Source organism: Notamacropus eugenii, chromosome 5, assembly GCF_028372415.1.
Source record: "Notamacropus eugenii isolate mMacEug1 chromosome 5, mMacEug1.pri_v2, whole genome shotgun sequence".
NCBI classification, from domain to species: Eukaryota; Metazoa; Chordata; class Mammalia; order Diprotodontia; family Macropodidae; genus Notamacropus; species Notamacropus eugenii.
In genome coordinates, this window is record NC_092876.1 from 392,172,164 (window position 1) to 392,197,176 (window position 25,013).

Consider the following 25,013-nt stretch of genomic DNA (forward strand, 5'->3'; position numbering starts at 1 on the left):
TGCCTATTTCTCCCTTTCAATTCCCATTGTTATTACTTGAAGTCAGTTCCTCATATTTACTAGTTAAGCTGGTACTCAATAAATATTATTTTAATTAAATCACAAGTAAACAATTGGATTATTTAAATAACATCTTAACCAGCATCTTCACCTAGAATATAACTCATCTTCAATGTACCATATATACTACCACCACATCTTCTTAAATTTCAGTTATATAGATGTTATTTTCTTGATTAAAAGACTTCATCCTACTGAATATCCATTTCTTTCACTCTTTTACAGCAGTTTTGCCACCCTTTAGATCTTCTACTCTGGAAGTTGCTTTTATAATTGGTGAGGCTCTAGTCTGGAACACCATTTTATGGGGGACCTCAGGCATTTAAGTCTGAATTCATCTCACTCTCCACATTTTTTTACCTCCTCACCAGCATTTTTTACTGGCCAATGCCCCACACTCTGCTTCAAGCTCCCCTTATGTGTTGTCTTCCCCTATTAGAACAGAAACCTCTTGGTTTTAAGGATCATCTTATTTGAATTTATATCTACAGTGCATAACGTAGGACATGGCACATAATAGGTTCTTTAAAAAAAGTTCTATCTATGATCTATAACCTATTTTCTTGCTTAAGAACAAATAAGCAAATACTCATTTAAAATGACTTTTTAAACTCTCATCAAATAAAGTGATTTCCATTTGCATGTTAAAATTATATACGATCCCTTGCACAGACAATCGGGGAGATTCATTGATCCTCTATATTCATTGGTTTTATTTAATTATTTTTTATTAATTTTTTTATAAATATTTTTATAAAATTTATAATTTTTTATTTAATTAATAATTTCAAGTAACATATAAAATGCCTGACACATGCCAGTCTAAAATTCTGCTCGATATTAAAGAAGATGGCATTTATGAAGTCCAAATGGAAGTAGGATTCTCCAAAAATAAGACAAAATATGTATTGGTGTTCTTAAGTATTGATAATATAGTACTCATTATTCCAAAAATAGAGCACTGCAAGTCCAAATCAATAAAATCAATTATCACTCAAGATTTTATCGTGACAATACACACAAGAAATAACAACTAGAAAAAGTCATAAAGGTTATAATGGATAGTTGGAAATACTTTCCACTAAGTCTAAGAGTACATATAACGCAGCACTATCAATAGACATTGTCACTCCATAAATTTAGAATCACAGAATGAGAGAATTCTAGATGTAAAGTAAATCTTAGAGCCATCCATTACCCGAAGAAGGGAGACCATCATCTCCATAATTCTAAACCAAGGATTGAACTTCCTTCAGGCCAAATGGGTTATGATGACACACTACAATCTTACCAATCAAATATCCCTCAAAGCTGAAAAAATTACGTATGTATGAGTCAAGAAGTGTCCAGGTTCAGGTTACTCCCTCTACCTGACTAAGAAAAAGTCTTTAAGTATCACAAAGAGATGTCAGTACATATATCCATTCCTTCCATTGGGATGTCCTTCATGGCTACTCATGCAGCCCATAAGGATATGAGATTTAGTCAATGGTGATGATAGACATATATTTAAAAAGCATATCAAAGTGTTTTACAGAAAATCAAATCCCAAATAATGGTCTCATTCCTTTAATCTCACTAAGTTGAGAGGCTTTCCTATATGTGTCAAGATAAAGATAAAAATTTCTTGGTAAGGCAGAAATATAAACATCACATATTCTATACAAGTGACTGAAAAATTATTTCTGCTCTTCAAAGTAAGATCTTTCATCTTCTGACATTATTGTTAAAAGTTTCCTGTAATACTGTGGCATATTGCTTAACAAAATGTGTGTATTTGGTGGTACAATATCTCTGGAGTTGTCACTCTCTATATGACCTCTTTACCATCCTGACAGTTATAAGAAATTTCATTTCTCTTTTTTTTTTTTACCATGTTTCTTTTTTCCTGAAAATGTTTTTTTAACCTCTTTTTCCTTCCTGCTTTCTTTGATTTCTTCCCTTCTATTACTCTTTGATTTCTTCTTGAGCTTGAATTCTTCTCCTTTTCTTTTATCTTTTTTTCCTATACCTCATGTTCTTTACCTCTTCTGGATCTCCTGCTTCATAACGTTTGTCCTCATTAACCTAAAATTTCATGTGATTTTCAAATTTCTTCTTGAATCCACTAAAATTTTCTTTGCTCAAATTCAGTCTCTGCCTTTTAAAAACTAATCATTCAATTCTCAAAAACGGCTCTCCAATTATCTATCCTTCTTAAATCCAAATTTTCCAATTCCTTACCCTATATAACATTTCTCCCATAACAGATGAGACATAGGACTGGGGTATATTACATCTGAGAAAAGTGTAAACTACTTAAAATATTCTCTAGTTGCTGCTTACAACATAATTTGTCTGATAGTGATGATATATGGCTATGAATTATGGTCTCAACTCAATATTGATCAAACAGCAGGGCAATGAGAAAGATCCCTGATGCCTGTAAATTGGCCATGAGTTATTTAAAATGATTACTTGAATTCGTAAAGTGAATAAGATATAGATAATGATATGTTCAAGATCCAATATGCTCAGAATGGTGATATGTAAGTAATGTGGAGCCAGAGATAGAAGATACACACACTGAATAATTGTATTAAAAGGCTTTGAGCAGGGTCTCCATCATATTGGATATGTCCTCTGTGAAAGGAAATGCACAAGAATTGCATACGATTAGGAATTATGGATGAAGTATCAACATCAGTAATGGAAACAAGTTGCACAAATAAGATTAGAAATCTATTAAACTATAATGTATTCAATGAAAAAAATCACCTTTCTATTATAATCTGTCTCTGACATCCTAAAGAAGCCTAAACTTATGTATTTGGTACCTGATGCTTAAAAAGGATAAATAATGCAAGTAGGAGATGGTATTCATTTCTTCAATTTATATGTATATATTCTGACTTGGACCACTTTTGATCAATGTTATATAATCTGAACTGTGCCCTCTCTACTGCGGGCAATGCTATTATATCTCCTTTTTCAATTCACATTCCAATCACCATGATAGTTCTTCAAATTTTTTTTTTCATTTTTCCTCATGCCTCCCATGAATCCCTTTCTTCCCACTCCCTCAGTTGAGAACTTTTCTTCATATTTTACAGAAAATACCAAGACGAATTTCCAAAAGGTCTCTTTTCTCTCTTTCTCCTCATCTCTCATCATTCAGGTACCTTCTGCCTCTAACTCCCTCATCTTTATCTCACATGTTGAAGTGACAGCACTCTTTACCAGGCTACCCCCTCTAGCCTGCTCAGCTCAACTCCTCAGAAAAGGACATCTCCAATAAGTGAATCCACTTTATCATTTCATTCTCTTCTTAACCCCTTATAATCCATCAATCTTATTATTACATCAAAACTACTCTCTTTAAAGTTACTAATCTCTTCATTTCCAAACTCATTGGCCTTTATTTAATCCTAATTTTCTTTCATCTTTCTTCAGCCTTTGACACTGCTGATCTTCCTCTCCTCCTCAATACTCTCTTATCTCTAGGCTTTTAGAACTCTACTTCTGATTCTTCTCCTATCTATCTGATTTCTCCTCTTTTTCCTTTGCTGAAAATATTTCAAATTAAACCTTATAACCATTGGGATCTCTGAAAGTTCTTTCCTAGGACCTCTTCTATGTGATCTACACTATATATTCTCTATATACCATTTCACTTGGTCCTTTCAACTCACATGTATTTTTAATTACCATCAATATGGTGATGATTCTTAAATTTACTTTTCCTGCCCCAAACTCTGGTAACTTGGAATATTACATCTCCAATTGCTTATTAGACATCTTAGATTTCCATTAGGCATCTTCAGCTCAATATATCTAAAACATAATTCATTATCTTCCCCTTTAAACATTCCCAACTGCCTACCTTCCCTGTTATTATAGTGGATAACACCATCCTCCCAGTTCCTAAGCTTAACAGCCTAGGAGTCCTCCTGAATTCCTAACTATCTCTAACCTTCTGCCCTCCATATCCAATCTATTGAGTTCTGTCTATTTCATTTTTAGCAATATCTCTTGAATATTCCCCGTTTTTCCTTTGATAACTGTTACTCTGCATTGGCAGATCCTCATCACCTCATGCCTGAGTTCTTTTAATAGCCACTTAATGGGTCTGTCTGACAAAACTTCCCACACTAATCCATTCTACATTCAACAACTACAGTGATTTTTTCAAAGTTCAAATCTAGTATGTCACCTTCTACTAAATAAACTGCAGTGGTTCACTGTTGCCTTGGATAAAATATAAATACTCTATTTAGCATACCATGTCTTTCATAACCTAGCCATCTCCTAATATTTTAGTCTACTTCTCAACACATATGGCTTGATTGGGTCACTTTACCCTCCTGACTTTTCCATAAATAATACACTCTATCTCTCAGCTCCAGGAATGTTTTTTCTGGTTGTCCTCCATTCTTGAAATGTTCTTCCTCTTCTTCTCTGATTAGTGATCTTTCTGGTTTCTTTCAAGTTACAAATAAATACTTATCTTTTACTAGAAGAGAAATATTTTAACTAAAGAGAAATATTTTAACACTCTTTAGTATATATTCACCATCCCTTTTAATTCTTGTTCTTTCCTTTTGCTTATTTTTCTCTATATAGCTTGCTTTGCATAAATTTCTTTGCACGTTTTCTGAAGTTAGGGACTGTTCTTTTTCCACTCTTTGTATCCCCAAAGCTTAGTATCCAGAATGTAGTAGGTGCTTAATAAATGCTTACTGCTTGATCCATCCATTGTGTATGTGTTACATAAGAATTAATTCAGAAAATTAAATATTAACCTATGATATATATTTGAAATAATCATTCATATTCATATTTAACACTGCAAATGTGAATTTTATTGGATTTAAGCCAGGACTACATGAAGCAAAGCAATTGTTGTGGCTTATCAATCTTAGGAAGTTATATATTTATAAAAAATAATTAAAATAATCAAATACTTTTCTCACAGTGAAATTGCATAACACCAGTTATAGCTACTTTTTCTCTTCATATATGTCAAGGGAAATTAAACAATTAGATTAATTCCAAATGTACAATATTAAATAGTGAATTAGAACAAAAACTGAGAAGAAATTCCCCATGGTGGCTGGTCTAGTCATTGTTAAATTATGCTATTCATCTATGGCTACTGGAGCTATAGGAAGAGCATTCAGTGTATGGTAAAATGAAATGATGCATAAATACCCTGTGCTATGGAAATGGACAGTTAAAGATCAATCTATATCTTATATTCCAAGCTCTGAACCTGAAAATGACAGCTATTATCCAGATTTACATTTTAGCCAGGCTAGAATAAACCCTATAAATCATTGGGAGTTGGGCTGTTCAGATAATTACTGTGTGAGTGGCTTGCTTGTGCAGCATTAGGTGAGAAGCTTGCAGGGAGTGAGAGCACAGTGTGGAAAGAATGACAGTGAAAAATGGCTTTGATTCTCATGTTAAGATGAGCCCTTACAACATGCAAATTGCCAAATGTTGTTGCTAGAACTGAAGCTACATTCCCCCTTCTGGTCAAACAATTCAGACTTTGACTGTGCAGCTAGGTCTCCCTTAGAGAAGTTATAACTACAGTGAGCAATAACCTAGTTTATAGTAGTTTTCTTTTAATAGAGTAACACAAAACATTAGTTTATGTACAATTCCTTACTAAAAAAGGAATTGTCCATAGGGCTTCCTTGTTGGTGAATTACTTAACATTATATTTTCTTTAACAGTCTTTAGTTTAGGCTTACTAATTATAATGACCAAACATATCCACGAAAAAATATGTCTCTCTTTACTAGAATGGAGAAAGATTACGGGTCTAGATTATTGAATTTACTCTTATCTTTTGAATTCTGTTCTAGTCTATCTATCTATCATCTATCTATCTATCTATCTATCTATCTATCTATCTATCTATCTGTCTATCTACCTCTTCTCTCTCTCTCTCTCTCTCTCTCTCTCTCTCTCTCTCTCTCTCTCTCTCTCTCTCTCTCTCTCTCTCTCTCTCTCTCTCTCTACATTCAATAGGTGTGTTGGACATTTTTCCAAACTGTTTTCTTCATAATTATTTATTTCCTTATTTGTTACTAATGGATGACCCAATGAATAGGGTAACAGGGAGGGATATATTCAGAAATGAAAACTATACAAAAAACAAAATCTTTCAATAAAAATTGTTTAAAGTGAAATAAAAACAATGTTTCAATTAAAAATATATACTATAGAGTTTTAAAATATTTCTCTTTAATAATAGCAGTAGTAGAGGTTGAGCCAAGATGCTGGAGAAGAAAGTCACACATACACTAGCTCTTAACCCACAACCCATAAAATACCTGTGAAGAAGACTCTCAAGAGATTCTGGAGCAGCAGAGGCCGCAGATCAATGGAGTGGAGGATATTTTCAGCCCAAGGTGACCTGGAGGGCTGGCAGGAGGGGTCTGTCCTGCCAGACGCATAGTAGAGAACAGCCCAACCTGGGCAGTACAGCACCAGGAGGAGCAGGCCTCAGGGGCAATATACCTAGCAGTAGCACCTAAGGTTCCCAGATCCGTCAGCTCACAGGCACCAAGGGCCGCTTCAAAGGTCAGTGAGAGGGCTTTTTCACCTCCATGGCAAGGGAGCAGGGTCCTCCCCTAGCCCCAGATTCAGGTGGTGCCAGGGGCAGTAGCAGCAGGTGATGGCACCAGCAGGCGGTAGCAGTTGTGGTGACTGGCTGTGGTCTCTGTAGGCTACCAGCATCCATTGTTCAATTGTTGGAGTGCTCAGCATAAAGCCCCTGGGGAACTGAGCAGCTTATCTGAACCTCAGATGGGATTGGCAGTCTCAGTCCCATCTAAAGCCCCTGGGGTAATTGAGCAGCTGATCTGAGCTTGACAACTGACCAAAAGTCAAGTAACTTGTTGGGAAAATACCCAAAACAAGGGAAAAAAAGAACTAAGACCATAGAAAGTTACTTTCTTGGTGAACAGGTATTCTCTCTACCCTTTTGTATGAGAAAGAACAATGTTTATCATCAGGGGAAGACATAAATATCAAGGCTTCTGCATCCAAAACCTTTAAAATAAATACTCAATGGTCCCAGGCCATGGAAGAGCTCAAAAAAGGACTTTGAAAATCAAGTAAGAGAGGTGGAGGAAAAATTGGGAAGAAAAATGAGAGCAATGCAAGAAAATCATGAAAAGGGAGTCAACAGGTTGTTAAACGAAACCCAAGAAAAGCTGAAGAAAATAATACCTTTAAAAATAGGCTAAGTCAATTGACAAAAGAGGTCCAAAAAGCCAATGAGGAAAAGAATGCTTTAAAATGCAGAATTAGCCAAATGGAAAAGGAGATTCAAAATCTCACTGAAGAAATAGTTCTTTAAAAATTAGAATAGAACAGATAGAAGCTAATGACTTTATGAGAAACCAAGAAATTACAAAACAGAACCAAAAGAATGAAAAAATGGAAGATAATGGTAAATATCTCATTGGAAAAACAACTGATTTTAAAAATTATGGGACTATCTGAAAACCATGATCGAAAAGACAGCCTATACATCATCTTTCATGAAATTATCAAGGAAAACTGCTCTGATATTCTAGAACCAGAGGGCAAAATACATACTGAAAGAATCCATCGATCACTTCCTGAAAGAGATCCCAAAAGAGAAACTCCTAGGAATATTTTAGCCAAGTTCCAGAGTTCCCAGGTCAAGGAGAAAATATTGCAAGCAAGAAAAAATTCAAGTATTGTGGAAATACAATCAGGATAAAACAAGATCTAGCATTTTCTACATTAAGGGAACGAAGGGCTTAGAATATGATATTCCAGAAGTCAAAGGAACTAGGATTAATAGCAAGAATCACCTACCCAGTAAAAGAGAGTATAACACTTCAGGGGAAAAAATGTTCATTCAATGAAATAGAGGACTTTCAAGCATTCTTGATGAAAAGACCACAACTGAAAATAAAATTGGACTTTCAAACATAAAAATCAAGAGAAACACGAAAAGGTAAACAGGAAAGGGAAATCATAAAGAACTTTCTAAATTGGAACTGTTTACATTCCTACATGTAAAGATAAAATTTGTAACTCTTGAAACTATTCTCAGTATCTGAGTAGTTGGAGGGATTATACAACCCACACACACCCACACACACACACATATATACATACACACACACACACACACATAAAGAGACAGAGAGAGACAAAGAGAGAGACCGAGAAAGAACGAGAGACAGAAAGCACAGGGTGAGTTGATTAGGAAGGGATCATATCTTAAAAAAAATAAAATAAAGAGGTGAGAGAGGAATATATTGGGAGGAGAACAGGAGAAATGGGATGGGGCAGATCATCTCATAGAAGAAGCAAGAAAAATCTTTTCCAGTGGAGTGGAAAAAGGGGACAGTTAGAGGGAAAAAGTGAAGTTTACTCTCATCACATTTGGCTCAAGGGAAGAATAACATGCACACTCAATTTGGTATGAGAAATCTATCTTACACTACAAAAAAGAAGGGAAAAGGTGATAAGCAGGGTGGGAGGGGATGATAGAAGAGGCAGCAAATGGAAGGAGGGAGCAATTAGAAGTAAACACACTTGGGGAAGGACAAGGTCAAAAGAGAGAATAGAAGAAATGGGGGGGCAGGATAGGATGGAGGGAAATGTAGTTAGTCTTACACAGCATGACTATTATGGAAGTCATTCACAGAACTACACATATATAGCCTATATTGAATTACTTGCCTTCTCAGTGGGGATGGGTGGGAAGGGAAGAAGGAAGAGAAGTTGGAACTCAAAGTTTTAGGAACAACTATTGAGAACTGTTTTTTGCTTACAACTGGGAAATAAGAAATATGGGTAATAGAAATTAAACTTGCCCTACAGGACAAGAGAGAAGCTGGGGATAAGGGAAGGGAGGAGTGTTATTAGGGAGGGCACATTGGTGGAAAGTGTAATCAGAATGCAAGGAGCTTTGGGGTAGGGGGAGGGAAGAGATGGGGAGAAAATTTGGAACTCAAAATTTTGTGGAAATGATTGTTGAAAACTTATAATAAATAAATTTTTAAAATTCCAATAAAAAAGCAAAAAAAATAATCATAGTCATAGGTCTAATTATAATGCTTCATATTTATATAGTGTTTCAGTATTTGGAAAGTACCTATTGATAAATATTGATACATCTTCACAATTTCTCTGGAAATTAGGTCTAAGACTCTAAGTTGAAGAAAAGCAATGACCTGTATTAGTAAAGAGAATTTTCTATATTAATTGAAATCACAGATCTAATCCCATCTATGCTTGTATTTTAGAGTTCAGCGTAAGCTGGGAAGAGCAAATTTATAAATCAGATCTAAGTTTAAGTTATATAACAATAGCAAGAATTAAAAATTACAACAATAATATGTATTCTGTTTGGGAAAAGCATGCTCATCTTAAACAAAGAACAAAATTTGTTGTGAAATCAGGAAAGCTTTTCTTAAATTTTATGTTCATTCCCCCTGAATGAATGCATACCTCCTAAGGGAGTGCTACAATTATTTCGACCAATGTAAGCCTTCTTATACTCTTCCAATTCAAATCTCATTCCTGGTCATCTATTGGCTAAATGAGGTCTCCTTAACATCTCACTTCATGTTCTCTGCTTTGATAGGCTTCCCCTAAAATGGCTCATCAAGGCTGAACAAAAGTTTCTGATCTTTTACCTGACCATACTGGGTTACAACTTTGATTAGCTGCTATCACTTACAGCTGTGAAGAGTTTTATCTCTGTGGAAACAGAATTCTTTTTTTGTTTCCCACAAATCCTCCTTTTTATCGATTATTTTTGTTTCCCCACCTAAATCCAATCAATGCTTCTTCATTCCTAGATGAATTTTTCCCCTCATCTACCTCCCCTTTAAATAAATATGACCCTCAGGGTTGCTTTTCCAAAGGGAAACACTATTGATATTCAGTATAAGCCAGGAGGGTCTAAAAAACAGCCATTAAGTGGAGCTTGGGCAGGGACCAATTGTGGCTCAGTGTATGGGTTTCAGAGTGAACTGCGTTTAAGGTTTTAGGAAATAAAGAAACAAAGAAAGAAGGAAGAAAGGAAGGAGGGAGGGAGAAGAAGAGAGAGAGAGAAAGAAAGAGGAAGAGGAAGGAAGGAAAGAAGAAAGGAAGGAAGGAAGGAAGGAAGGAAGGAAGGAAGGAAGGAAGGAAGGAAGGAAGGAAGGAAGGAAGGAAGGAAGGAAGGGAGGGAGGAAGGAAGGAAGGAAGGAAGATGAAAGAAAAAAAATCTATCCAATAAACTCCAAATTAACTGGACATCAGGGAAATGATGACATGACTTACAGTTGACTTTGATTTGAATGAGGGAGGGCTGTGCAAGATCACCAGCCTCACTTTCTCCTCCTAAGCCACCTGAGTACAGTGACCAAATATTCATCACAATGACTGGAGATGGCCCAGGATGCAATGAGAAACAGAAGCCCTTTCAGTCTAAGACCTTTTCAAGTACTCATTTAGAGTGAGGTAATCAAGTCCACCCAGCTTGAAAAGGGATCATCCCTTGACTATTTCTTAAAGAGCTCTATTCATTGATTGGGAATTACATTTTGCTGATGTCACGGTCCTCTTCAGAAACGAAGGACAAACACAATAAGTAAATACGGGAAGGGAGCAAGGCTGATCAAAGCATTGATGATTTGGCAGTCCCCTTTCATAAGTATAGTTACAGATACTCAGAAGAAAAAGGTAAATCAATCAATTGCCCATTAAGAAGTCTCATGTCATACAGCAGTCTGGAAAGGAATATCATCTGATGCAGTTTTCTGGTCTGGATGCTCATTTAAGACATCCTCAGCACAGCATCTCAGCATATTCTCCCTGCTATCATCCTGTAGAAATGTACTTTCTTCATACCCATTATTCTGCAAAAACAACCTTGGTACAATTTTAGATTACCTTTCTTAAGCCTTATTCTTACAAAATCAAAATTGGAACCTTGGTCAATTGTCCTGTATAAGAAATTCACATTAAAACCCAGTTTTTACATTTTACATTAATCCACTACTCATTCCCCTAACAGGAGGATGAGATTTCATTTAGAAATTAATAACATGTATGTACATAAATATGTAATACCATAAATAAGTAATTACCACAGTATATATGAAGTCATGAAACAATTCTAACTTCCGGTCATGTTATGTGTCTTTTAAAGCATTTACAAGATAAACCACAAAACATTTTCCTTTTTCACATCAACCAACTGAGACAAGAATAATATTAAGAAAGTATGCTAACTTCACAAGCCCTTGACCTGTCTCCAAACTATTACAAAGGTTTAAAGGACCCTAATTTATACAGAAACTTGTGTGTGGGGGGGTGCATACCAGTAACAGATGTCAAGGCTAAATAGTTATAGTTGGGCTAAAATCCTGAGCCTAATAGCTTCATCTTAAATTTACATCTTAATTTCAGATGTTCCCATATCAAACTATTATTTAATAGTTCTGATATTATGCTTACACAACTTTTGATTATAGGAATTTACCATTAAGAGTAGAGAGATAGCAAGGGAACAGCATTTCCCCAACTTCATGTCAAATTCAGGCAGGAGTTGTGTAGATGGTCAGCTGGCACTTAGCCAGACTTAAAATGTGCCAGGTGTCAAAGGGGTAAATTGAGTCAGGAGAATTCTATCTCAGCTGAAGTAGAGGCTGTTCTCCTAAACTTACCTTGAGATCACACTTTTGCAGTTCATACTAGCATCTTGTCAACTCACTGACATTATAGATCAGTGGCTCAGACAGCCTTTCTTAGTATGCAGACCTGGAGGTAGACTCAGAAAAAAACAGTCAGTTAAGAATCCCATAAAATCTTGAAAGAGCTCTAATAATCAGTTTCAGATGACTATCATTTCGCTTTGGCTGGGGAACATCTTTAAAGTGAGCCCTAAGTAGCATGCAATACCTTTACATACCTGGTGTAGTTCATAATTAAATAATACTATAAAATCAGACTTACCATTAAGAACACAAGTTATTGTCCTAAGATAGTTGCTTCTGTTTCCCAAGCTTCTCCATCCTTTTCTAACCATGCTCAGTCTAAAAGATATACATATAATAAGTTCAAACACTAACTTCAAATTATGTTTAGGTCATGGAATGAATTCATATCAAAACAGCATCATTTAACCTTTCCATCTATGCAAAAGTATTGCTACAGATTACGTGCCTCTAAGAAACTTACAATGAAATTCTTTTCCCCAAACTGAAGATGTTTTTGATCTGGTCTCAATAATTAATTCAATCAATTGTATTAATACAATTGCTCTTATGTCACTTTGAAACATATAAGGACCTTATCCCATACAGATGCACCTTTATTACAGTTCATTTCTCCCTGTTTCTCCTAAATTGAGCTTCATTATTTGCTGTTTTTCCTTCCTTATTGAAGAGGACTATGATATCAAGGAGGTGATGTCACAATGAGTTGGATTTAAGTGAAGGAGGGCTATGCAAAGTCACCAACTTCACTTTTTTTTTCCAGAGCCATCTGGGCCCAGTGGCCAGATACAGATCAAGACAATTGTAGATGGAGGAGGATGAAGTGATGACCTCATCTTTCCAAGCAAGGGATTTAACAGGTCTCAGTTTGCTTGAGATAATGCCCATTCAGTGATTAAGGCTTAACAAGAAATGAAGCAAAGAATGCCCTCTTTACCTAGTTGAAAACAAAAATAAAATCCACCTCACTGAGAAGAAACTCAGGATTTCTGGCCAAAAGAAAAAAAAATTGCTTTTCACATTCATTCTGAATCAATCAGGACCCAAACAATGATCAAGTAGGGTTTGACCTGGGACTTATTATTGGGCAATTAATAAGAGCCAGAGTGATTTGAAGGTAAGACTGGACTTTAACAAAGTGATAAAACATGTTTCAGAGCTTAAAATTTAGATTCCCTATTAAAATAGAGGTAGGGGAGAAAGAGAGAGAGCAGGAAGGAAGGAAGGAAGGAAGGAAGGAAGGAAGGAAGGAAGGAAGGAAGGAAGGAAGGAAGGAAGGAAGGAAGGAAGGAAGGAAGGGAGGGAGGCATGAAAAATGATTTTTCTTAATAATCATTGTCTTGGAGACTCAGAGCTTTCCTTTCCCCAGCCCCCTTCTTCTAAAGTTCAGTTTCTCCTTCAGAAGGATATTACTGATAATGAGATTGCATTGAGTCTCCTTATCCTGATCAAACCCCAACTCAAGCTGGAATTAATCAAAGGTAGGGAAACTCAATTGTGTTTTGCTCAGGCTTGGGTTGAGACAGTTTTCTATGTAGATAGCCCAAGGCTGGTACTTGTCTGATATAGTTAGAGGGGGTGGATGTGATAGAGGATAATGGAGTGATGTCAGCCACTGTTGAAAAAGTATGTAATCCAGGCAACCCAACTCCTATATCGAGCCCAGTTCTGTTCTGGCTCCTTAGAGGGAGGCTCAGTCTTTGACTGTAGTTTCCCATGCATGCTGCCAGCTTAAAAGAAATAAAAAAATATGGACTGTGACAACTTAGTTTAATTTGCCTTTCTTACATCAAACTCTATCACGTGAAAAGGCAAAACAGAAAGACAGAAAAAGAGAGAGATAAAGGCAGAGGGAGACAGAAAAAAGAAAGAGAAAGGAAGGAAAGAAGGAAGGAAGGAAGGAAGGAAGGAAGGAAGGAAGGAAGGAAGGAAGGAAGGAAGGAAGGAAGGAAGGAAGGAAGGAAGGAAGGAAGAAAAAAAGGCATTTTGCCTAACTAGCCAGTTGCAGTTTTGTCCCCAGTGGGCAGCTCGTTTTCTGCTCACAGAAGTGGTTTTTTTTGTCCTGCATTCTTGAAGAGGACCATGACATTAGGGAGGTGATGCTATAACATGCAGCTGAATTGGATCTTGGAACTGAGTCTTTTATAACAGAAATTCATTGTACATATTCACCAGTTATTTCCCTTAAATCTACCTTTATTGGATTTACCTGTGCAAATTGTTTACTTTATGTAATCTAAATTTTATCTTCAATCATCCTCTCTGTTGGAGAGGGAGGGGTCATGATAGATCTGCTATGTGATTTTTCCATGTTTCTCTAATATATTTATTATGTGATTTTATAATCAGGTCACATATAATTGAAGTTTATTTTTTATATTGTATGAAGTGTTTTTCTCCTAAATCTAATTTTTTCCATATTGCTATCTAATTTTCCCAAAATTTTCTCAAATACTGAATTCTTATCATTATAAAACTACAAATTAAAGCAATTCTGAGATTCCACTTCACACCCTTTGAAGAAGCAAAGATAAATTTAAAAATGGAAAGTGATAAATATTAGAGGAGCTATGCAAAAACAGTCATATTGATACACTGTTGTAGACCCACGAATGAGTATAACCATTCTGGAAAGCCATTTGTGATTATTCACAAAAATATACTACATAGTACATGCCCTTTGATCCTGCTATACTAATGCTTGCTCCATTTCCAAAGAAATCAAAGAGATAAAAAGATACTTTATAAACAAAGATTTACTTGATCTCTTTCTATGTTTGCAAAAAACTGGAAACTAAGAGGTTGTTCAACAATTAAGGAATCCCTGAATAAGCTGTGGTATATAAATATAATTGAGTACCATTGTGCCATAATAAATGAAAAAGATGATATTAAATAGATATGGCAAGATTTACATGGAATGATACAAAGTGAAGCAAGAAGAAATAGAAGAAAAATTTAAATTATATCATCGCTATTGTAAACATGAATAATTTTAAGGATTAATGTAAACTAATGAAGAATGAAATGAGTTGAACCAGGAGAGCAGTAATACTGCAGATATGACCAACTTTGACTTCTGTAAGAACTATGATAAAAAATAAGTACTCATGATTCCAGAGAATAAAGGGATGATAAAACATGCTTTCAGTAAGGGGTGATGGATTTAGTGTGTTGAATCAGACCTTTTTTCTTTTTCTTTCTGCACCCAGTGAGGATATTTTTTTCTTGATTACTAGTATTTGTTACAAGAATTTTGAGTTTTCTTTTCTTTCTTGCAATAGTTTGGAAGAAGGAAAAAGAAGAAAAGTAGATTTATATTATTTTAAAAAATTAGAGAATTCAGGCAGTTGTTGCAGTTAAGAATACTGCATTACAACATGACTAAGGTGAAAATGTATTTAATAGGAATGTATGTGTAGGACCTATATAAAATTGTATATCATCTCAGGAAGGGAGAGGGGAGGTAGGGGGGAAACAGGGGGAGGGAGGAGAAAAAAATCTAAGATATATGGAAGTGATTGTAGAAGACTGAAAACAAATATAATAATAATACAAGAAATATTGCATTAATTTTCTTTTGAGTTTCTATATTATTAGTTTTGCTTTGTCACAAGAGCTGCCTTATGAAGCAGGGTAATCTATAAATATTTGTTATGTAAATCAAAGATTTTTTGATTGAAAATAAAACTAAAAGTGTAAATGAAAAAATGACAAGGGTATCATTTATCCTGTTTCATTTATGAACAGTTAACTACAATGCTACTTACAAATGAAATAAGTTAAAAGAAAACACTAGTACCTTTTTCCTATTTTCAGAAGTATTGTAAATCAGAAATATCTAAAGGACTTGTTGCATTTTTTCTGATATCTATACATGTCCACATCTAGAATTGTGTTCTGTTGCTGCAATTTTTCAAAAGACCATTAATTTCCCTTAGTCTGTGTACATGTGATGACAATCTAGATCACAACAGCATCGTTGAGTTCTTGATATGGTTTCCTGGGCCAAATAATGTAGCACTTGGATACCAGCATTTCGGTGACAAGCTTCCCTGAGGTGAGCTTTGCTTCCAGACCATGTACTAAAATCCTTTCTTGTTTGTTGTTGTTATTTAAGGACTTTCAGATATTACTTGGCATATCCCTTGAGCAACTATAATCTTCTACATAAAATGGTAAGACATTGCAGTGAAATTTTAGTGTAATATGTAATTGTGGAGAATCTGAATAGTTTTTGAATGGTGTATATGTGGATGCATTAGAGGATTCTTGATGCGCTCATGGTTGGGTTCTATTACCCAATATCTGTTTTAATAAATTGTTATCAATACATTCATAATAGTTCAGTGTTTCATATTTTGCAGTTAATGCAGATTAGTTTAGAATTTACTCACTTAAAAACTATTCTAATTACAACATCAAGTTTATTGAAAATTATTTTTGTAAATGTGTCATGGGAAAAATATTATCATCCTCATACCTACTTCATAGGTTTATTGTGATAAAAGTGATTTAAAAGTTTAAATGACTTTACAAATATGATATTTTGTTACTATCATCATTCTAATGGCTTTGAATTAGAGAATCATTAAGAAAACAATTTGTGTTTAAGTACTTCGTTATCTTTATTATAACGTATTTTAATGAAAAAGGATGCAAAATAAAATTATTTAAACATTTGCTAAAGTATATTGAGTAAGGTGACTAAGGCATATACATATACACTATGTGTGTGTGTGCATATAACATATGCCTATATTTAAGTCGTTTTATTCTATTTACCTAAAAGTATTTCATGCCCATAGAAAACTAAACCATCTACTCCAGACTGTGCTTCTCGAGCAATGTTCTCTATAATTATAGTAGCTAAAGTGGGGTGCACAAAAAATCCATATGGGTATATGAAGAAAATATTAAAGCTCTCTTTCTATTTTCATCAAATACAGAAAATAAAACAAGCTTTAAAAATGCAATTTACAAATGGACACTGATATTCTCACTCAGACCAGGTGATAAAGCATTTATGGTAGCTCTCCTTTCTTATTAGACATATGTAAATATTGAGGAACATGGAAGTTAGAATGGAACTAGGTACATGCAGAAGCTAGGTTAGGTTTGAACCATAAGTATTTGTGTTAATTGGAGACTCTATAGCTTTGCAGCTAAGCTTTGGATGTCTCAGGCAAATTAACCTATTACACCCAGAGAGGAAACTGTAACTACCTCATCTGTTGCTCCTTCTCTGCACCTGTCTCTCTTTTCTCATAATATCAACATCCATCATCCACCCCGCGTGGAGCATCTAGGAGTGGCAAGCTGCATTTATTTTGCGTATATTTCAGATTGTAATATATTAATGTAGATATATCTTCATAGCTGTGAATTAACACATCTCTTCTTCTGTCTTTGTTTATACACACATACATACATGCATGCTTGCATACATACATACATACATACATACATATATACAAATATTAGATATGTGTGCAAAGTCAAAAAAGTTTAGAGATCACCATCCTACAATGGCCCCATAAATTGGTCATTCATTCTTTTCCTTGAGAAATATAATAATGGATTGGTGGAGCAAAGATGGTGGAGTAAAAGCAGGGACTTGCTTAAACTTTTCCCCAAACCCCAAAAGATACCTGTAAAAAATTACTCTGAACAAATTCTAGAGCAGCAGAACAACAAAAATGACAGAGGGAAACAAGTTTACAGACTAAAACAATCTGGAAAGTCAACAGAAAACGTCTGTTGCACCAGTCTGAGAGAGGATCGCAGAGAGTGTGGGCTGCACCAGCATAGACCAGACCCTAGTACACCTGGAGCTGGACTCAGGGGACTGAATCACTGAAAGCTGTGGTGGTTTTCAGATTTCTTAACCCATAAATGCCAAAGTCATCTCAGGTCAATAGGAAAGGTCTGTCAGACTTGGCTGACATAGGAGAATGGTCCAGCCCCAGCACTGGGACAGCGGCAGACAGTGACTGGGTCTGGAGTTCTCAGCCCATGGACAGTGGGGGAATCCAGAGGATGATCAGAGGGGGATTGCAGGGATCTCTTTGATGGAACTGAGGCAATATTCTTAATCTGCCTTTGCCTGGATCTGGGTCACAGTCCTGTGTCATGGTACTGGGGTCAAGAGAAATACTGACTTGGTAGAGCTTGTGGCTGTGATGGAGAGGGAATCTTCCTCACAGTTCCAAAGCAGAAAAGAGTGTATATAGTCACTCACAGACCAGTGAATAGTCCAGTATAGATGTAAACACATATGTTTTGATCAAACAACCTTGAAAGAACAGAAAATATATAAGCCCATAAAAATATCTCTGAAAAGAGTTGTATAAAACCTCTGAAGCTGGGGAGAGTACACCCTCCACACTGGAAGTAGAGTTCTAACTCAACAACAAGTTAAAAAGTCAAGTAATTGGCTGAGAAAAATAAACAAACAGTAGGAAAAACTCAGACTATGGAATCTTACTTTGATGAAAAGCAAGATCAAAACATAGAAGCAGCAGAAGATAATAAAGTCAAAGCTCCTACATCCAAGGCCTCCCCTCCCAAAATATATGTGTGTGTATATGTATACTTATATATATACATATACACACATATATCTACACATATATACATACATGCATATGTACATACATATGTGTTTATGTACATGTGTGTATACATATGTACATACATTAATACATATAGATGTGTGTGTATTGTGCCAGGTTGTAGAAAAGTTCAAAAATGATATTTACAATCAATTAGGAGTAGAGGAAAAGTTGTGAAGAGAAATGAGAGTGAAACAAAACAATCATGAAAAAAAGTCAACTCCTTTCTAAAGGGAACCCCTCAAATGCTGAAGAAAATAAATAAAAACTTAAAATAGATGAACACAAATGGCAAAAGAGGTTCAAAAATTCAATAAGGAAAAGAATGCCTTAAAAAAATAGAATTGACTGGATAGAGCCAAGATAGCAGAGTAGAAGCAGGGTCCTGCCTAAGCTCTACTCCTATCTTACTATCTTACCCTATAGTAAAGAAGTGGGTAAAGGGATAAGAAAGTGAGTTATGATAGAAGTGAGGACAAATGAGGGGAAATCAGAAATAAAGAAGTATGAGGATGGACAGAGTCAAAGGAGAGAAGAGAATAAATGTGTGACATGACAGGATGGACATGAATGTTATCAAAGTACTTTGCATGACTACACATATATAACCTATGTCGAATTGCTTGGTACTCAAAATGTTAAAAAGAAATGTTAAAAAATTTTTTACATGCTGCTGGGAAATAAGATATAAAAGCCATGGGGTGTAGTAATCTATCTTGCCCTACAGGAAAATAGAAGGAAAGAGGATAAAAGATGGAATGTTGTGATAAAAGGGAGGGCAGATTGGGGAAAGGGGTAGGCAGAATGTACACTATCTTGGGGTAGGGGGAGTAGAGAGATGGGGGAAAAATTTACAACTCAAAATCTTATGGAAGTGAATGTTGATAACTAAAAATAAACTAATAAAAAGAAATAGAATAATGAAAAATACTTTATCCCATAACTCAGTTCCAATTTTGCACAACTTTAATTATTGGGAAGGACAGCTAAGTGGTTCAGTGGACAGAGTACTGGGCCTGAAGTCAGGAAGATTCAACTTCACAAGTTAAAAACTGGCCTCAGAAACTTATTGACTTTGTGACATTAGGCAAGTCACTTAACCCTATTTGTCTCAGTTTCTTCATCTACAAAATTCAATGGAAAATCAAATGACATACCCTTTGAGCATCTTTGCCAGGAAATGCCCAAATAGGATCACAAACAGTCAGACAAGATTGAAAAATGACTCAAGAACAATAGTTTTTGAGAAATTTTTCTCCAAATCTCCAAAAACTCTACTCAAATTCCTGGCTTTACTCTTTCATAACAAATATCAAAAATTTCCAATACTTCCTGCAGTTAATAATCCTTCAAAAATTTGATGATACCTATAACATCTCCTTTAAGTCTTTCTTTCTTCAAACTTAATATCTAGAATTCCTTAAGAAAAGAAGGAAATAAATGTTTGTTAATTACATCTGTCCTTGGAATTTTCATAAAATGGCAACTCCAGAAGGAACTCACCTACAGTAGAAAAGTCAAAGGCATTGTGTTTGAAGAAGGCCAAAATGGTAATAGATAATTCTAGGGAAATGAAGTCTACCGACTGAGTGTATTTCCAGATGAGGCCACTAGACACATGGTTTTAAAAATGTATTTACTTTTAACATTAAAAAAGTTTAATTACAAATTCTCTCCCTTTCAGTTCTCCTCTACATAATGGAAAAAAAGCATAATCATTATACATGTGAAATCATACAAAACATTACCATATTAGTCATGTAATAATAAATGCATGATAAAGAAAAAGGGAAAACTACATTTCAGTTTTCTAGTTTGCAATAAGAATTTAACAGGTCTGGAGGTGGATAGTAGTTTTTATTATGCATCCTTAATTGTGTTGAATTATTCTATCCATCAGAGTAGCTATCTTTCACATTAGATCAACATTATAATATTGCTGTTATTGTATATAAAGATCTTCTGATTCTATTAATTTCATTTTGCATCAATTCACATAGATTTTTTTTGTTTGAAACCATATCCTTCATCCTTTCTTAGAGCACTATTGTGTTTCATCACAAGCATATCTCAAAACATTTTTTAAAAGTTTGTTTATTTATTTTTAGTTTTCAACATTCATTTCCACAAAATTTTAAGTTCCAAATTTTCTACCCATCTCTCCAGTCCCCCATCCCATAATGCCTTGCATTCTGATTACCCCTTCCCTCAATATACTTTCCCTTCTATCACACCCTTCCTTTCCCTTATCCTCTTGTTATCTCTTTTCTTGTAGGGCAAGATAGATTTCTGTACTCCATTACCTGTATTCCTTATTTCCCAGTTGTATGTAAAAACAACTCTCAACATTCATTTCTAATACTTTGAATTCCCACTTCTCTCCCTTCCTCCCTCCCCATCCATCCCCACTGAGAAGGCAAGTAATTAAAGTAGTTTTTCAGAAGACTTCCATAATAATCACGCTGTGTAAGACTCACTGCATTTCCCTCCATTCTATCCTGCCCCCCATTTATTCTATTCTCTCTTTTGACCTTGTCCCTCCCCAAAAGTTTGAACTTCTGATTACTACCTTATCCCATTTGCCCTCCCTTCTATCATCCCCCACGCTACTTTTTCTCTTCTCCCCTACCCTTCTGTAATGCAAGATATACTTTCATTCCAAATTGAGTCAGCATGTCATTCGCTTAAGGCAAATGTGAAGAAAATAAGCTTCCCTTTTTTCCTCTCATCTCCTCCCTTTTCTTCTCCACTGAAAACCTTTTTTCCTGCCTCTGTTATGAGTGATAATTTGCCCCATCCCATTTCTCCCTTTCTGCTCCCAATATATTCCTCTCTCATCCCTCAGTTTATTTTTTATAGGTATCATTCCTTCTTATTCAACTCACTTTGTGCTATGTGTGCATGTGCGTGTGTGTGTGTGATCCCTCCAACTACCCAAATACTGAGAAAAGTCTCAAGAATTACAAATATTATCGTTCCATATAGGAATGTAAACAGTTCAACTTTAGAAAGTCTTTTATGATTTCTCTTTCCTGTTTACCTTTTCGTGCTTCTCTTGATTCTTGTGTTGGAAAGTCAAATTTTCTATTCAGTTCTGGTCTTTTCATCAAGAATGCCTTAAAGCACTCATTTTATTGAATGACCATTTTTTTCTCCTGAAGTATTATACTCAGTTTTGCTGGGTAAGTGTTTCTTGGTTTTAATCCGTCTTCCTTTGCCTTCTGGAATATAATATTACAAGTTCTTTGATCCCTTAATGTAGAAGCTGCCAGATTCTGTGTTAACCTGATTGTATTTCCACACTACTTGAACTATTTCTTTCTAGCTGTTTGAAAAATTTTCTCCTTGACCCAGGAACTCTGAAATTTGACTACAATATTCCTAGGAGTTTATCTTTTCAGATCTCTTTCAGGGGGTGATCAGAGGATTCTTTCAACATTTATTTTACCCTCTGGTTCTAAAATATCAGGGCATTTTTCTTTGATAATTTCATGAAAGATGATGTCTAGGCTCTTTTTTTGATCATGGCTTTCAGGTAGGCCCATAATTTTTAAATTGTCTCTCCTGAATTTACTTTCCAGGTCAGTTGTTTTTCCAATGCAATATTTCACATTATTTTCTTTTTTTTCAATCTTTTGGTTTTCTTTTGTGATTTCTTGTTTTTTCATAAAGTCCTTAACTTCCATGTGCTTCATTCTAATTTTTAAAGAACTATTTTCTTCAGTGAGCTTTTGGACCTCCTTTTCTATTTGACTAATTCTACTTTTTAAAGTATTCTTCTCTTCATTGGCTTTTTGGACCACTTTTGCCAATAAGTTAGCCTATTTTTAAAGGTGTAATTTTCTTCAGCATTTTTGGGGGCTCCTTTGGCAAGCAGTTGACTTATTTTTCATGACTTTCTTACATTGCTCTCATTTCTCTTCCCAAGTTTTCCTCTACCTCTCTTACTTGATTTTCAAAATCCTTTTTGACCTCTTCCATGGCCGGAGGTCATTGCATATTTATTTTGGAGAGTTTGGACTTGGAAACCTTGACTTCCTCTGATGTTGTGCTTTGTTCTTAAACATCTGAAAGGATGGGAGAAAATGGCTTTTCACCAACAAAATAACTTTCTATAGTCTTTTTTTCTCCCTTTTTTGAGCATTTTCCCCGCCAGTTACTTGACTTTCGAATCCTTTGTCAAGAGGAGGGTATACTCTGGGGGCTTGTAATTTCTCAGTTCCTCCAAGGTGGCACAATCAAGGGAGAGGAGTTTACTCCTCTCCTGGCCTGAACATTGGTCTTGGAGCAACCAAACTCTTTTCTGCCTGGAATTTGCAATTGGAATTCCCTCACCACAACCACCTCCAGCTCCACTGCCAGCACTCCTCCTTACTCCTGGATGGAGTTCAGGGCTGAGAATCAGATCAATGGCTCAGTTCCCCCAGGGGCTTTAGGCAGAGGTCTCCCAGCACTGCCACTCAGGGCTGATATTCAGATCAGCTATTCAATTCTCCCAAGGTCTCTAGGCAGAAGGTTCCAAAAATGGCAGCTGCTGCTGCAGTACCTGGTGCCAGAAGTCTAGACCGCACTCCCCTCTCCTGGGTGAAGGAGCCCTCCCACTGACTTTTGTAGTTGTCTCTGGCATTTGTGGTTTGAGTAATCTGGAAACTGCTGCCAGTGACATCATGAAGTCTGTTCTGGGTCCTGTGTCTGCTGCTCCTCTCTGGTCTCCATGCCACACTGGACTGATCAGCATGCCTCACTCTGGGCTGTTCTGCATCCTACATACTGGGCTGGTCTCATATCTCAAAACTTTTTAAGTCATTCCCCAATTTAGAGACATTCTCTTGATTTCCAATTCTTTCCCACCACCCCAAGAGCTGATATAAATATTTCTGTACATGCAGGTCCTGAGGAAATTAACATTATTTTGTATAATTTAATAATTAATCCTATTTTGTAATCTATCCTATTCTGGATTACTACCCGACCTTGTGAAGACACATTTATCCATTCTTGATTTAAGCTCAGGAATGCAGTTTTCCCTTTCACTTAGTTTAAAGGAATAATTGAAAGGAACAAAAAAATTAATCATTCATACCACTAGTTCCTTGGGACATCTGTGTAAGGGACGCTGACTGCCACACCGTCTGGGACACCACACTGATGGACATCAGGTAAACTGAGTCCGGTGCAGGGAAGGGTGAACAAGATGGCACTGGAAGGGACGGCCCCACCCCTGGTTTGTTTTTGTCACTATAGTTCCAGCTTGTGTTCATTACTATAGCTTCGGGTTTGTTTGTGTGTGTTACCATGGTTCACTGGGCTAGCGGGCAAAGACTATATAATCAGAGTGCTTGCTTGAGTGATTCATGACCAGCTCTCCCACCTCATTCTTTTACTCACGAGCTCCACAGGAGGACAAGCAGCCTGCTGGTCAGGCATAAGACTTGTTCCTCTCAGTAAGCTATGCCGTCACCATAGCAACTTGGCGTCCAACTGGGACCATAGCAACTTGATGCCCAAACTGGAGCCACAAGCCGGGGGAAGGAGCAGGAAGCTTAGCCAAGGGAAGTCAGGTCCCTTAAGAAACTCAGCTGAGGGAGTCAGGTCCCTCAGGAACCCCAGCTGAGGGAATCAGGTCCCTCAGTAACCCCCCGAGTGAGTCAGGCTCTCCAGAAGCCTAGACAGTGTACAGGAGCTATCAGGACAGGGTCAAAAGCAGACACTTGAGCATGACAGGAAACTGTAGCCTGTCTGCTTCACTGAGTTCCTCTGGGAAGCAAATCGAAGAAGCGGATGCCGGAGAAGACACGCTCATTCAGCTCGAGTGAGATGAGGTGTAACCGTGAGTAAGATTGAAATGGGGCAAAGTTCACAAAAGTTGAGTCAGGGTCAGTACACATTCTTTCTATATAATATGCTGAAGAATGTGTTCATAGAATACGGTGGCAAGGCAGTGCAAATGAGAACATTCATCACATCCTCACAGACAGCCCCGTCAGAGTCAGAGTAGTACAAGGGACAATAGCCCAGAAAGGCAGCCAGCACCCATATATCTAAACTTAGAAGAGAGATGGAAGAACAGACAGATGGTGCAGAATTTGCAGGACAGTGCTAAAGAGCTAACTGATAAATTGCGAAACCTACTGAAGAAACAGAAAAGACACCTCAGAGACAAGGCTTTGAAACTCCCAGGTGAAAAGGAGGAGACTTGGTGCCACTGGACTTTGTTCCAGAGTCTCCCTCACTTCCACTTGCAGTTTCACAACTTTTTCTTTCAAAAACATTTTTAAGGAGTGGCCACAGATGTGAAATTTTCTTGAGTAAATGTTAGAACCATCAAGATTTTTATTTTACTCTATAATCCAGAAATGGTGTTAGAGAAAGCAATTTTTAATCTGAATTTTGTTGAAACTAAAAGATGTTGGAAAAGTTATGTTATTTAGAAAACCAGGTATTTTCACCTTTGCCTAAAAAAGTTACAACTTAAAAGCTGCTGTTTTAATGCTAAACCTAAAATTGTTAATGGATTACTATGTGTGGAAAGAAATGAATGGAGTAATAATTTATTTAGACTGGTTCTGCCCATTCAGAACAGTCCTCCTAT